At 37.5% G+C, this 14,423-nt stretch overlaps 1 protein-coding gene across 1 annotated transcript in view; it reads left to right on the top strand.

The window, feature by feature from the left end:
* The window catches only part of KPNA5 (karyopherin subunit alpha 5), a 50,352-nt gene that overhangs the window by 17,824 nt on the left and 18,105 nt on the right, over positions 1-14,423 (top strand). The window lies entirely within an intron of this gene.

The raw sequence follows: 14,423 nt of genomic DNA, 5'->3' as shown, positions 1-14,423 counted from the left end.
CAGTGCATGAGAGTGAAAAGTGAAAGTGAAGTCACTCAGTCGTGCCCAACTCTTAGCGATCTTTTAATTATGACAAAAGAAACCAAACTAAAAAACAAAGGTCTAATGAGAAATAAACAGTACCCAGCTATTGAATCATGGTTATAAACATAATAAATTTCAGAAAAAGAGTAGGTTTAGAAATTTTCAAAGTTTCATTAAAAAATTGAGAAAGACGACAAGAAGGAAGGTATGTCAAGATGTTCTCACCATGGTTGATCAAAAGGAAAAATGGTATTAACTTTAAGAAGATTATGGATAATCTGTAGTTCACATTGCAGTTAAATTAACATTTAGCTAATGTGTTAAGTATGTATAAAATTTTTATCAATATAATACAGTTTTATCAGTTCTGCATTTTGATTCTCAGTAAATGTAAAGCTTTTACTATTATGGACTTTATATACTGATATGGTGATTTAGTCACCAAGTCGTGTCTGACTCTTGCAACCCTGTGGATAGTAGTCTGCCAGGCTCCTCTGTCCATGGGATTCTCCAGGCAAGAATACTGGAGTGGTTTGCCATTTCCTTCTCCAGTGGATCTTCTCAACCCAAGAATCGAACCGAGCTCTCTTGCCTTTCAGGCAGATTCTTTACTGACTGAGCTACGAGGGAAGATCCCAATATACTGATATAGCTTTGTTGTTTTAATTTAATGCAACTTTAATTTATAATACAGCAAATTTGGACAAGAAAAGATTTGTAATTTCTCATAATACTCCCATTAATACAAGGAGGATAATATGCATCACAGCTTGGCCAGGTACAGTCTTCATGCCAAATTTGGCCTGTCCTCTGTTTTTGAAAATTAAATTTTACTGGATCACATCAATTTGCTTACTTAATGTCTGTGGTTGCTTTCATGCTGTATCAGCAGAGTTCAGTGGCTGCAACAGAGGAAGGCCTGTGAAGCCAAAAGTATTTACTGAAAATAAATACTACTAAATAATACTAAAAATAAATAATACTTTGTCATTTCTTGATGTAGTAAGTCAGTATAACTAACTTATTTCTAAATGAATTATGGTTTTAGGAGGTTTCAAATACTCTTTATAGCAAAACTTTTAGAGCATATTTTTTGTGTGACAGAATATACGCAATAAAAAATTTACCATTTAAAAATGTACAATTTACTGCCACTCAGTATGTTCACAGTGTTTCTCAACCAGAACAACTATCTAGTTCTAGAACTTTCTGTCATCCCAAACAGAAGCCCCAATACCCTTTTTTCCAAGTACTTGGATACCTCTAATCTGTTTTCTGTCTCTCTGGATTTACCTATTCTGGATATTTTACATAAATGAAATCATACACTGTGTGACCTTTTGTGTCTGCTTCTTTCACTTAGCATATGGTTTTCAGGGTTCATTCATATCGTAGAATGTATCAGTACTTCATTCCTACAATTAAATAATATTCCATTATATGGATATACCACATTTTGTGGTACATTCATCACGTGATGGTCATTTGGGTTATTTCCACCTTTTGGTTACTGTATATATGTAGTACTCCTGTGAACATTTGTGTGCAGGTTTTTGTTTGAACACCAGTGTTTTCAATTCTTTTTAGGTATATACCTATCAGTGGAATTGCTGGGTAATGTGCTAATGCTGTCTTTACCTTTTATCGCCAGAATTTTTCCATAGTAGCTGCACCATTGTACTTCTACCAGCAATGTGTGAGAGTTCCAGTTTCTCACCAACAGTTGTCTGTTATTCTTTTTTTTTAATTGATTTATTTATTTTAATGGAGGCTAATTACTTTACAGTATTGTGGTGATTTTTGCCATACATTGACATGAATCAGCCATAGGTGTACATGTGTCCCCCCAACCCAAACCCCTCTCCCACCTCCCTCCCTATCCCATCCCTCTGGGTCGTCCCAGTGCACCAGCTTTCATTGCCCTGTTTCAGGTATTGAACTTGAACTGGTCATCTATTTCACATATGGTAATATACGTGTTTCAGTGCTTTTCTCTCAAATCATCCCACCCTTGCCCTCTCCCACAGAGGCCAAAAGTCTGTTCTTTATATTTGTGTCTCTTTTGCTGTCTCATGTATAGGGTCATTGTTACCATCTTTCTAAATTCCATATATATGCATTAATATACTATATTGATGTTTTTCTTTCTGGCTTACTTCACTGTGTATAATAGGCTCCAGTTTCATCCACCTCATTAGAACTGACTCAAATGTGTTCTTTTTAATAGCTGAGTAATATTCCATTATGTATATGCACCACAACTTTCTTATCCATTTATCTGCCGATGGATATCTAGGTTGCTCCCACGTCCTGGCTATTATAAACAGAGCTGCAGTGAACATTGGGGTACACGTGTCTCTTTCAGTTCTGATTTCCTCAGTGTGTATGCCAAGCAGTGGGATTGCTGGGTCATGTGGCAGTTCTATTTCCAGTTTTTAAGGAATCTTCACACTGTTCTCCATAGTGGCTGTACTAGTTTACATTTTCACCAACAGTCTAAGAGGGTTCCCTTTTCTCCATACCCTCTCCAGCATTTACTGTTTGTAGACTTTTTGATAGCAGCCATTCTGACCTGTGTCAGATGGGATCTCATTGTGGTTTTTATTTGCATTTCTCCGATAATGAGTGATGTTGAGCATCTTTTCATGTGTTTGTTAGCCATCTGTATGTCTTCTTTGGAGAAATGTCTGTTTAGTTATTTGGCCTGTTTTTTGATTGGATCATTTATTCTTCTGGTATTGAACTGCATGAGCTGCTTGTATATTTTTGCGATTAATTCTTTGTCAGTTGCTTCATTTGCTATTATTTTCTCCCCGTCTGAAAGCTGTCTTTCAGCTTGCTTATAGTTTCCTTTGTTGTGCAAAAGGTTTTAAATTTAATTTGGTCCCATTTGTTTATTTTTTCTTTTTTTTTTTTTTTGTTGTTGTTGTTGTTTTTTTTAGTTTTTTATTTTTTAAATTTTAAAATCTTTAATTCTTACATGCATTCCCAAACATGAACCCCCCTCCCACCTCCCTCCCCATAACATCTTTCTGGGTCATCCCCATGCACCAGCCCCAAGCATGCTGCATCCTGCGTCAGACATAGACTTTATTTCCATTACTCTGGGAGGTGGGTCATAGAGGATCTTGCCATGATTTATGTCAGAGAGTGTTTTGCCTGTTTTCCTCTAGGAGTTTTATAGTTTCTGATCTTACATTTGGATCTTTAATCCATTTTGAGTTTATTTTTGTGTGTGATCTTAGAAAGTGTTCTAGTTTCATTCTTTTACAAGTGGTTGACCAGTTTTCCCAGCACCACTTGTTAAAGAGATTGTCTTTCTCTATTGTGTATTTTTGCTTCCTTTGTCAAAGATAAGGTGTCTGTGCTGCTGCTGCTGCTAAGTCGCTTCAGTTGTGTCCGACTCTGTGCAACTCCATAGACGGAAACCCACCAGGCTCCCCTGTCCCTGGGATTCTCCAGGCAATTACACTGGAGTGGGTTGCCATTTCCTTCTCCAGTGCATAAAAGTGAAAAGTGAAAGGAAAGTCACTCGGTCGTGTCTGACTCTTAGCGACTCCATGGACTGCAGCCTACCAGGCTCCTCCATCCATGGGATTTTCCAGGCAAGAGTACTGGAGTGGGGTGCCATTTCCTTCTCTGAAGGTGTCCATAGGTTTGTGGATTTATCTCTGGGCGTTCTGTCTTGTTCCATTGATCTATATTTCTGTCTTTGTGCCAGTACCAAACTCTCTTGATGACTGTAGCTTTGTAGTATAGTCTGAAGTCAGGCAGATTGATTCCTCCAGTTCCATTCTTCTTTCTCAAGATTGCTTTGGCTATTCAGGGTTTTCCTAAGTATTTTATTCTTTTCATTGGCAATGGTGAATGGGATTTTTCCTTAATTTCTCTTTGTTTTCTCATTGTTAGTGTATAGGAATGCAAGGGATTTCTGTGTATTAATTTTACATCCTGTAGCTTTACTATATTCATTGATCAGCTCTAGTAATTTTCTTGTTGTGTCTTTAGGGTTTTCTGTGTAGAGGATCATGTCATAGGGAAACAGGAAGACTTTTACTTCTTTTCCCATCTGGATTCCTTTTTTTCTTTTTCTTCTCTGATTGCTGTGGCTAAAACTTCCAAAGCTATATTGAATAGTAATGGTGAGAGTGGGCACCCTTATCTTATTCCTGACTTTAGGGGAAATGCTTTCAATTATTTGCCATTGAGGATAATGTTTGCTGTGGATTTATCCTATACGGCTTTTATTATTTTGAGGTATGTTCCTTCTATGCCTGCTTTCTGGAGAGTTTTTATCATAAATGGATTGTTGGATTTTGTCAAAGGCTTTCTCTGCATCTATTGAGATAATCATATGGCTTTTCTTTCAATTTGTTAATGTGATGTATCACATTGATTTGCAAATATTGAAGAGTCCTTGCATCCCTAGGATAAAGCCCACTTGGTCATGATTTGTGATCTTTTTAATATGTTGTTGGATTCTGCTTGCTAGAATTTTCTTGAGTTTTGCATCTATGTTCATCAGTGATATTGGCCTGTAGTTTTCTTTTTTTGTGTGGCATCTTTGTCTTGTTTTGGTATTAGGGTGATGGTGGCCTCATAGAATGAGTTTGGGAGTTTACCTTTGCAACTTTCTGGAACAGTTTGAGTAGGATAGGTGGTCGTGCTTCTCTAAATTTTTGGTTGAATTCACCTGTGAAGCCATCTGGTCCTGGACTTTTGTTTGTTGGCAGATATTTGATTACAGTTTAGATTTCCATGCTTGTGATGGGTCTGTTAAGATTTTCTATTTCTCCCTGGCTCAGTTTTGGAAAGTTATATTTTTCTAAGAATTTACCCGTTTTTTCCAAGTTGTCCATTTTATTGGCATATAGTTGCTGATAGTAGTCTCTTATGATCCTTTGTATTTCTATGTTGTCTGTTGTTATTTCTCCATTTTCATTTCTAATTTTATTGATTGGATTCTTCTCCCTTTTTTTCTTGATGAGTCTGGCTAATGGTTTGTCTATTTTATTCATCTACTCAAAGACCCACTTTTTAGTTTTGTTGATTTTTGCTATATCTCCTTTGTTTCTTTTCCATATATTTCTGCTCTGATTTTTGTGATTTCTTTCCTTCTGCTAACTTTGGGGTCCTTCGTTTCTTCTTTTTCTAGTTACTTTAGGTGAAAAGTTAGGTTGTTATTTGATTTTTCTCTTTTTTCTTGAGGTAGCTTGTATTGCTATGAACCTTCCCCTTAGCACTGCTTTCACTGAATCCCAGAGGTTTGGGATTGTCGTGTTTTCATTTTCATTCGTTTCTATGAATATTTTGATTTCCTTTTTGATTTCTTCTGTGGTCTGTTGTTTATTCAGAAGCATATTGTTTAGCCTCCATATGTTTGTATTTTTAATAGTTTTTTTTTTCCTGTAGTTGACAGCTAATCTTACTGCATTGTGATCAGAAAAGATGCTTGAAATGATTTCAGTTTTTTTGAATTTACCAAGACTAGATTTATGGCCCAGGATGTGATCTATCCTGGACAATGTTCTGTGTGCACTTGAGAAAAAGGTGAAATTCATTGTTTTAGGGTGAAATGTCCTATAGATATCAATTAGGTCTAACTGGTCCATTGTATCATTTAAAACTTGTGCTTCCTTGCTAATTTTCTGTTTGGTTGATCTATCCATAGGTATGAGTAGGGTATTAAAGTCTCCCACTATTATTGGGTTACTGTTAATTTCCTCTTTCATACTTGTTAGCATTTGCCTTATGTGTTGAGGTGCTCCTATGTTGGGTGCATATATATTTACTATTGTTACATCTTCTTGGATTGATCCTTTGATCATTATGTAGTGTCCTTCTTTGTCTCTTTTCATGGTCTTTATTTCAAAGTCTGTTTTATCTGATATGAGTATTGCTTCTCCTGCTTTCTTTTGGTCTCCATTTGCATGGAATATCTTTTCCCAGCCCTTCACTTTCAGTCTGTATGTGACCCTTGGTTTGAGGTGGGTTTCTTGTAGACAGCATTTATAGTGGTCTTGTTTTTATATCCATTCAGCCAGTCTTTGTCTTTTGGTTGGGGCATTCAACCCATTTACATTTAAGGTAATTATTGATAAGTATGATCCTGTTGCCATTTTGTTGTTTTGGGTTTGATTTTATAAACCTTTTCTGTGTTTCCTGTGTAGAGAAGATCCTTTAGCATTTGTTGAAGAATTGGTTTGGTGGTGCTGAATTCTCTTCAGATTTTGCTTGCCTGTAAAGCTTTTGATTTCTCCTTCATCTCTGAATGAGATCCTTGCTGGGTACAGTAATCTGGCTTTTTCTCTTTCATCACTGGTTCATTACTTTCATCACTTTCAGTATGTCCTGCCATTCCCTTCTGGCCTGAAGAGTTTCTGTTGAAGGATCAGCTGTTATCCTTATGGGGATCCCCTTGTGGGTTACTAGTTGCTTTTCCCTTGCTGCTTTTAATAGTTTTATTGTTTGTGTTTGATCTTCCTTAGTTTAATTAATATGAGTCTTGGGATGTTTCACCTTGGGTTTATCCTGTTTGGGACTCTCTGGCTTTCTTGGACTTGGGTGCCTATTTCCTTCTCTATTTTAGGGAAGTTTTCAACTATTATCTCCTGAAGTATTTTCTCATGCCCTTTCTTTTTGTCTTCGTCTTCTGGGATACCTGTGATTTGAATGCTGGTGCGTTTACCATTGTTCCAGAGGTCTCTGAGGTTGTCCTCATTTCTTTTAATTCTTTTTGCGTTTTTCCTCGCTGCTTCATTTTTCCACAATTCTGTCTTTCACCTCACTTCTCTCTTCTGCCTTAGTTATTCTACTGTTGGTTCCCTCCAGGGTGCTTTTGGCCTCAGTATTACGTTATTCGTTATTGATTGGCTCTTCTTCATTTCTTCTAGGTCCCTGTCAAACATTTCTTGCATCTTCTCAGTCCTTGTCTGTAGTCTGTGTATCTGTAACTCCATTTTGTTTTCAAGATTTTGGATCATCTTCAATATCATTTATTCTGAATTATTTTTCAGGTAGACTCCTTGTCTCCTCCTCTTTTGTTTAGTTTGGTGGGTATTTATCATGTTCCTTTACCTGCTGAATATTTATCTGTGTTTTCATTTTGTTTAGATTGCTGTGTTTGGGGTGCCCTTTCTGTAGGCTAGAAGTTCATAGTTCCTCTTTATTGTGGAGTCTGCTTCCTGTGGGTGGGGTTGGACTAGTGGCTTGTCAAGGTTTCCTGCTTGGGGGGAGCTTGTATCTGTGTTCTGGTGGGTGGACCTGAATCTGTTCTCTCTGGAGTGCAATGAAATGCCCAGTAGTGAGTGTTGGGGTGTCTATGGGTTTGGCATGGCTTTGGGCAGCCTGTTTTTTAATGCTCAGGGCTTTGTTCCTGCTTTGCTGGAGAATTATCATTGTATGTCTTGCCGTGGAACTTGTTGACTCTTGGGTGGAACTTGGTTTCAGTGTAGGTATGGAGACTTTTGGGTGAGCTGTTGTCTGTAACTGTTCCCTGGAATCAGGAGTTCTCTAATGTTCTGAAGTTTTAGAGTTAAGCCTCCTGCCTCTGGCTTTCAGTCCTTCTCTTACAGTAGCCTCAAGACTTCTCCATCCATAAAGCACAGATGATAAAACATCTAGGTTAATGGTGAAACAATTCTCCTCAGCAAGGGACACCTAAAGAGATTCAGAGTTACATAGAGAAGAGAAGAAGTAGGAGGGAGAGGTGACCAGGAAAAGAAGAGGGAGAGTCAAAAAGGAAGTGAGCAATCTAGCCAGTAATCAATTCCCTAAGTGCTCTCCACAATCCAGAACACCCAGAGAGATTCACAGAGTTACACAGAGAAGAGAAGAGGGAGGGAGATAGAGGTGACCAGGAGGAGAAGACGGGGAGTCAAAATGAGAGAAACCAGTCTAGCCAGTAATCAGTTCCCTAAGTGCTCTCCACAATCCAGAACACCCAGAGAGATTCACAGAGTTACATAGAGAAGAGAAGAGGGAGGGAGATAGAGGTGACCAGGAGGAGAAGACGGGGAGTCAAAATGAGAGAAACCAGTCTAGCCAGTAATCAGTTCCCTAAGTGTTCTCCACAGCCCAGAACACCCAGAGAGATTCACAGAGTTAAGTAGAGAAGAGGAGAGGGAGTAAGGAGATTGAGGTGACCTGGGAGAGAAAAGGGAGAGAGAGCAGTCAAGCCAGTAATTACATCCCTAAGTGAAAATGGATATTGAAGATTAGATTCTTAGATGTACAAAATTGATTAACAAATACCAAAATGCAAAGAATAAAAATCTAGAATAGAGGTTAGACTCTCAAAAATACAATATAAAAATTACAAAACAAAATCAATCACAAAAATTTTAAAAGAAATATATATATGAAATTTGCTTAAAAAATAGGGTCTTTTTTTTTGCAAGGTAATAGTAGGTTATCAAAGTGAAAGTTAAAGGCATAATAAAGAACTTGAAAAAAATTTAAAAGTGATAATAGTAAAAATATACCTAGGAATTTCTCTGGAGCTGTTGTGGGCAGTGTGGGTCAGTTCAGTTTCAGATAGTTCCTTGTTCCAGCTTTTACTCAAGGTCAACTTATGGTCTATAGGCCCCCTCCAATGCAGTTAATGTTAACTACAGGGTTTTAATCTGTTGTACCTCTCACTTCCAGAGCGGTTCCCTCTTTGTTTATTTTGGCTTCCTTTGTTTGCAAGTCTCTTTAGTGTCTAATTTTTGCCCTAACACAAGGGGGCAAAGGTGGTTACTTATTTAGGCTCACTTGTTCAGTTGTGGGGAGGGAGGGACACTGCAAACAAATATCTGGTGTCGGGGGAGTGGTCGCAGCATATGGACCACACTGAGCTTGCCACAACCCAAAGCAGCATGTGCTTCCTGGGTCTACACTGCTTAGGCTCCAGGGCACTCTGCAAGGTCACTGTCCCAAGTGGACCCTGTGTTTCATGCACTTCCCGGGTCTAAACCACGCAGGTTCTTGGGTACTCCACAAGGGCACAGACCCAGTTTGGCATGCATTTGTGCCCTTCCCAGGTCCAAGCAGCTCAGGTGACCAGGTGCTTGGCGAGCACACCGTCCCAGATGGGCCGTGCGTGCGTCTGAATCACCTCCCTGGTCCCAGGCGCTTGGTTTCCCGGGTGCACTGCAATGGCACCGTTTCAGGTGGTCTGTGTGTTTCCTCTGGGGAGTTGATCTCAGGCTGCGATCCTCCTGGTGGATGTCAGCCACCCAGGATCCCAGGAAGACGTGGTTAGCAACTGGGTGCCCGCTCAGTTTGGTGGAAGATGCTGAAATGTTGATCTCTGGGGCCGCCCTTGCCTTCTGGCTGCCTCTCTACCTCCAGGCTGGGTAGGGGTGAGGAGGGGCCTATTCGCAGCTGTCTAGGACATAGGCCTTAGAGCCCCTCTTGGGAAAGTTCTTTTTTTTTTTTTTGTCTCTCTGGAGATCCCACAGTTTTGGTTGCTATCTCATGTTAGATCCTTTATATTGTCCTCAGGGCATTTAGGCCCTGTCTGATGATACAACCCAGCCTCAGCAAGCCCCTGGGCTACTTCTCCACTGGCAGTGGTGGTTAGGCACATAATGTGTGGTTTTTGGTTTTTGTCCTCCCGGTTATATTGCCCTCTGAGATTCCAAAACTCCCCACAGACCTGCCTCTGAGAGGGTTTCTACTGTGGAAACTTCTCCTCGTTCATGACTCCCTCCCCAGGACAGATATCCATCCCTAAATCTTCTTTTTTTTCCTTTTATGTTTTGTCCTACCTCCTTTCAAAGAGAATGGGTTGCCTTTCTGGGTGTCTCGTGTCCTCTGCCAGCATTCAGAAATTGTTTTGTGGAAGTTGCGCAACATTCAAAGGATCTTTTGAGGAATTTATGGGGGAGAAAGTGGTCTTCCCGTCCTATTCCTCTGCCATCTTCTGTTGTCCGTTATTCTGATTAAAGCCATCCTAGTGGGTATGAGGGGAGAAGGCAATGGCACCCCACTCCAGTATTCTTGCCTGGAAAATCCCATGGATGGAGGAGCCTAGTAGGCTGCAGTCCATGGGGTCGCGAAGAGTTGGACACGACTGAGCAACTTCACCTTCACTTTTCACTTTCATGCATTGGAGAAGGAAATGGCAACCCACTCCAGTGTTCTTGCCTGGAGAATCCCAGGGACAGGGGAGCCTGGTGGGACAGGGTCACACAGAGTTGGACACGACTGAAGTGACTTATCAGTAGCAGCAGTGGGTATGAGGTGGTATTTAATTTTGCTTTGATTTACATTTCCTAATGACATTGCATATCTTTTCATACATTTGTTTGCTATTTGTGTATCTTCTTTAGAGAAATACCTAAGTCCTTTGCATATTTTTAAATTCAATTGTCATTTTGTTGTTGAGTTGTAAGAATGTGTTCTGGATAGATTCTTATCAGATAGATGATTTTAGAATATCTTTTGCATTCTGTGGGTTTTCTTTTCACTCTCTTGATAATTTCTTTGATTCACATAATTTCTGATTTTGATGAAGTCCAGTAGTATCTATTTTTTCTTTTATTACTTATGTTTTCAGTGTCATACGTAAAAAACTGTTGCCAAATTTAAGGTCATGAAACACTGTGTTTTCTTCTAAGAGTTTTACCTCTTACATTTGCATTTTTGGTCCATCTTGAGCTAATTTTTTTGTGTGACTTGAGATACATGTGGACATCCACTTGTTCCAACATGGTTGCTTAAAGAGACTCTTCTCTCCTTGTTGAATGATCTTGATACCTTTGGTGAAAAGGCATTGACCATCCATATGTGAGTTGAATCTACAGGCAGATTCTTTACCCAGTGAGCCACCATAATGTTGCATAAAAGTGGTGACATTATGTTTTTTATCACTCATTCACCATTGAAAATAATGTTAGCTGTGGGTTTTCATAAATATCGCTTACTTATTGAGATGGTTTCCTTGTCTTAGGTTATTGAGTGTTTTTATCATGAAGAGGTGTTGGGATCTGTTAAATGTTAAATGCTTGTTCTGCATCAGTTGACATGATCACGTTTTGTTTTGTTTTCCTTTATGCTGTTGATGTGGTGAATGTATTGTTTGGTCTTTGTTTATTGAACCATCTTTGCATTCCTAGGATAAATCTCAGTAGGTCATAGTATATAATAGTATATAATTATAGTATAATAGTATATAATTCTTCTAATATTTTCCTGGATTCAGTTTCCTAGAATTGTGTTGAAGATTTTTTTGTATCTGTTAGTAACACACACACACACACACACACACACACTCTTGTCATGTCGGCTTTGGTATCAGGGTAATGCTGGCATCATAAAATAAGGTAGGAATGTTCTCTTTTATTTCCTAGAAGAGTTTGAGAAGGATTTAATTCTTCTATAATGTTTAGTAGAATTTACCAGTGAAATTGTTTCGTGTTTGACTTTTCTTTATTAGGAGGGTTTTGATTACTCATTATCTTTAATTGTTATATATCTATTTAGATTTTCTGTTTCTTCTTGAATCAGTTTGGTAGTTTATGTGTTTCTGAGAAATTGTTCATATCCTTTGCATTATCCAATTTGTTGGCTTATAGTTCATAGTATTCTCTTGTAATTACTTATGTTTCTGAAAGGTAAGTAGTAATATCCCTAACTCTCATTCCTGATTTAAGTCTTTTATTCTTTGTCAGTCTGGGTAAATGTTTATTTTGTTGATTTTTCTTTCAAAGTGTCAACTCTTGATGGAGTTCATTTTCTCTAGTGTTTTTCTCTTCTCTGTTTCATTTATCTCTGCTCTTTATTATTGCCTTTTTTCTTCTAGCTTGGGGTTTAGTTTGCTGCAGATTTTTTAGTTTCTTAATTAAGATGAAGGTTTATGTTATTTATTTGATATCTTGTTTAATGTAGGTGTTTTCAGTTATAATTCTCTCTGTGAGCTTTCAGTGAATTCTGTAAGTTTTAGTATGTTGGGTTTTCATTTTCAGTTATTCTGAAATATTTCCTCATTTCCTGGTGACTTTTTTTGACTAATTGGTTGTCTAAGATTATGTTACTTAATTTCCACATATTTGTGAATTTTCCAGTTTTTCATCTTTTAGTGATTTTTAGCTTCATTCCATTGTTCTCTGTATGATTTCAATCTTTAAAAATATATAGGATTTATCTTGTGGTCTAATATATGGTATATCCTGGAGAATATCCCATGTGCACTTGAAAAGAATGTATGCTCTCCTGTTAATGAGAAGAGTGTTGTATGTGCTGTGCTTGGTCGTGTCCAACTCATTGTGTCCCCATAGACTGTTAGGTGTCTTACTATTAGTTGATGTATAGTGTTGATGAAGTCCACTATTTTCTTATTGATCTTCTGTTTAAGTGTTCTAGCTATTACTGAAAACTATATTAAGGCCTTTATGATGGTACAGCTGTCTATTTCTCTCTTCAATTCTGTCAGTTTTTGCTTTGTACAATTTGCTTTGTTGCTAAATGTTAAAACTTCATGATGGATTGTCATTCTTATCAGCATGTAATGTTATTTATCTCTTAAACAGTTTTTCTCTTGTCTATTTTTCTAATATTAATATAGCTATGCTGGCTCTCTTTGGGTTATTATTTGCACAGAATATTTTTTCCATCCTTTCACTTTCAACCTGTTTGTATCTTTGAATGTAAAATGAGTGTCTTGTAGAGTGCATTACAGATGGCTCATGAATTACTGTTTTTTTTATTTTTTTTTAATGCATGCTGCTAGTCACTGCCTTTTAATTCTAATTCAAGAGTTCAGTCTGTTTACATTCAGTAAAACTACTCATGGGAAAGTACGTCTGCCATTTTGTTGTTTTCTATGTGTCTTAGGCCTTAAACCTTTTTTGTTCCTTAGTTCCTTCCTTCTTGCCTTCTCTTGCATTTATTGACTTTTTAAAAATAATATACTGTGTTTATTCCCTTCTCATTTCTTTTTTAGTATATTTTTTGGTTGTATTTTTTAAATCTAAGGAGTACAATGAACATCTTTAACTTTGAATTTATACCACTTTAGTCTCAGTATGATGCAAAAGCTCTGCTCCCTTATATCTCTTACAATAAGTTACTGTTGTTGCAGATTACATTGTTTTACCTTGTGTGCCTGTTAACATAGATTTGTAATTACTGCTCTATGTGTATATTTTTTAAATCATAGAAGAAATTATAAACCAAGAATGAAATAATATTGTCTTTTATATTTACCTGTGTAGTTATTTTTAGTGTTGTTATTTCTTCACACAGTCCTGAGTTATTAGTTATCATCTTATTTCAGGACATTTTAGTTATTTTAGTTATTCTTATAAAGTGAATATACTAATGATGGAATTTTCTCAGCTTTTGTTGTTCCTTCATTTTTGAAGGGTATATTGCTGGATATAGAATTCTTGTTTGATAGTTTTCTTTCAGCAGTTTAAGTATATTATTGCCTCTGTCCTCCATGATTTTTGATGACAAATCAGCTGTTGATCATAATGAGGGAACTCCCAGTTACGCAAAACAAAGGCAAGCACCCTTCATCAATCTTTCAGGGAGTACCCAGACAGGTCAAAACAGAGAAACACAATAATTACTTGGAAACAAGTCTCCATAGACCCTTTTGGAAACAGAACTCACAGTGGGAACTCCAGCTTTTGTCTTCAAGGCTGCTTCCAGGCTAGGGAGGGGATTGGATAAAAAGGTAAGTTATATTGCCAGAAAGCTCTCCTTCCACATTTCAGCCCCTTCCTGATTAAAAGTTTACTTCCTTACTATGAATATTTACTATCTTGGACCGTTCTAATTGAGCTAATTCTAACACAGTTTGAAAAAATTGGTGATTTGGGGAAGGATAGGCCTCCAGGGTTATCTCCTGTACCATTTTTGCCGAAGTCACTCTAGAATAAGAATTCCTAAACCTAGATTCTCTGTACTTCTTGGAGTTTGCTAGCAGGTTGCAGATAGAAATACTAAGACAGGCAGTTTGTTAAAAACAAAACAAAAACTATTTTTTCTTAATATCTGATCTTCATTCAATTTGACTCTGTATACCTTACTTAATGAATTTGTATTGTGCATTATTTTCATGGTTAAAAACAAGTAATCTAATAATGTACTCTTAATTATTTTTGGTTTTGTTTTTAATATAAATTTATTTTCTTTGGAGGCTAATTACTTTACAGTATTGTATTGGTTTTGCCATACATTGACATGAACCCACCACGTGTGTACATGTGTTTCCCATCCTGAACCCACCTCCCTCCCTATCCCATCCCTCTGGATTCTTTTTAAAATATATAGAAATAACTAAGTCAATTTCCCACGACACTTTTCTTTTGAATGGTTTTTTTTTTTTTTCTGGAAATATAATGAATCTTTAAAACCCACTTTTCCTTTTACCACATCAGTTTGATTCCTTATAAGATATATTAAGA

The sequence above is a fragment of the Ovis aries genome, chromosome 8, assembly GCF_016772045.2.
Source record: "Ovis aries strain OAR_USU_Benz2616 breed Rambouillet chromosome 8, ARS-UI_Ramb_v3.0, whole genome shotgun sequence".
NCBI lineage: Eukaryota > Metazoa > Chordata > Mammalia > Artiodactyla > Bovidae > Ovis > Ovis aries.
This window is presented reverse-complemented; position numbering and strand designations above follow the sequence as displayed.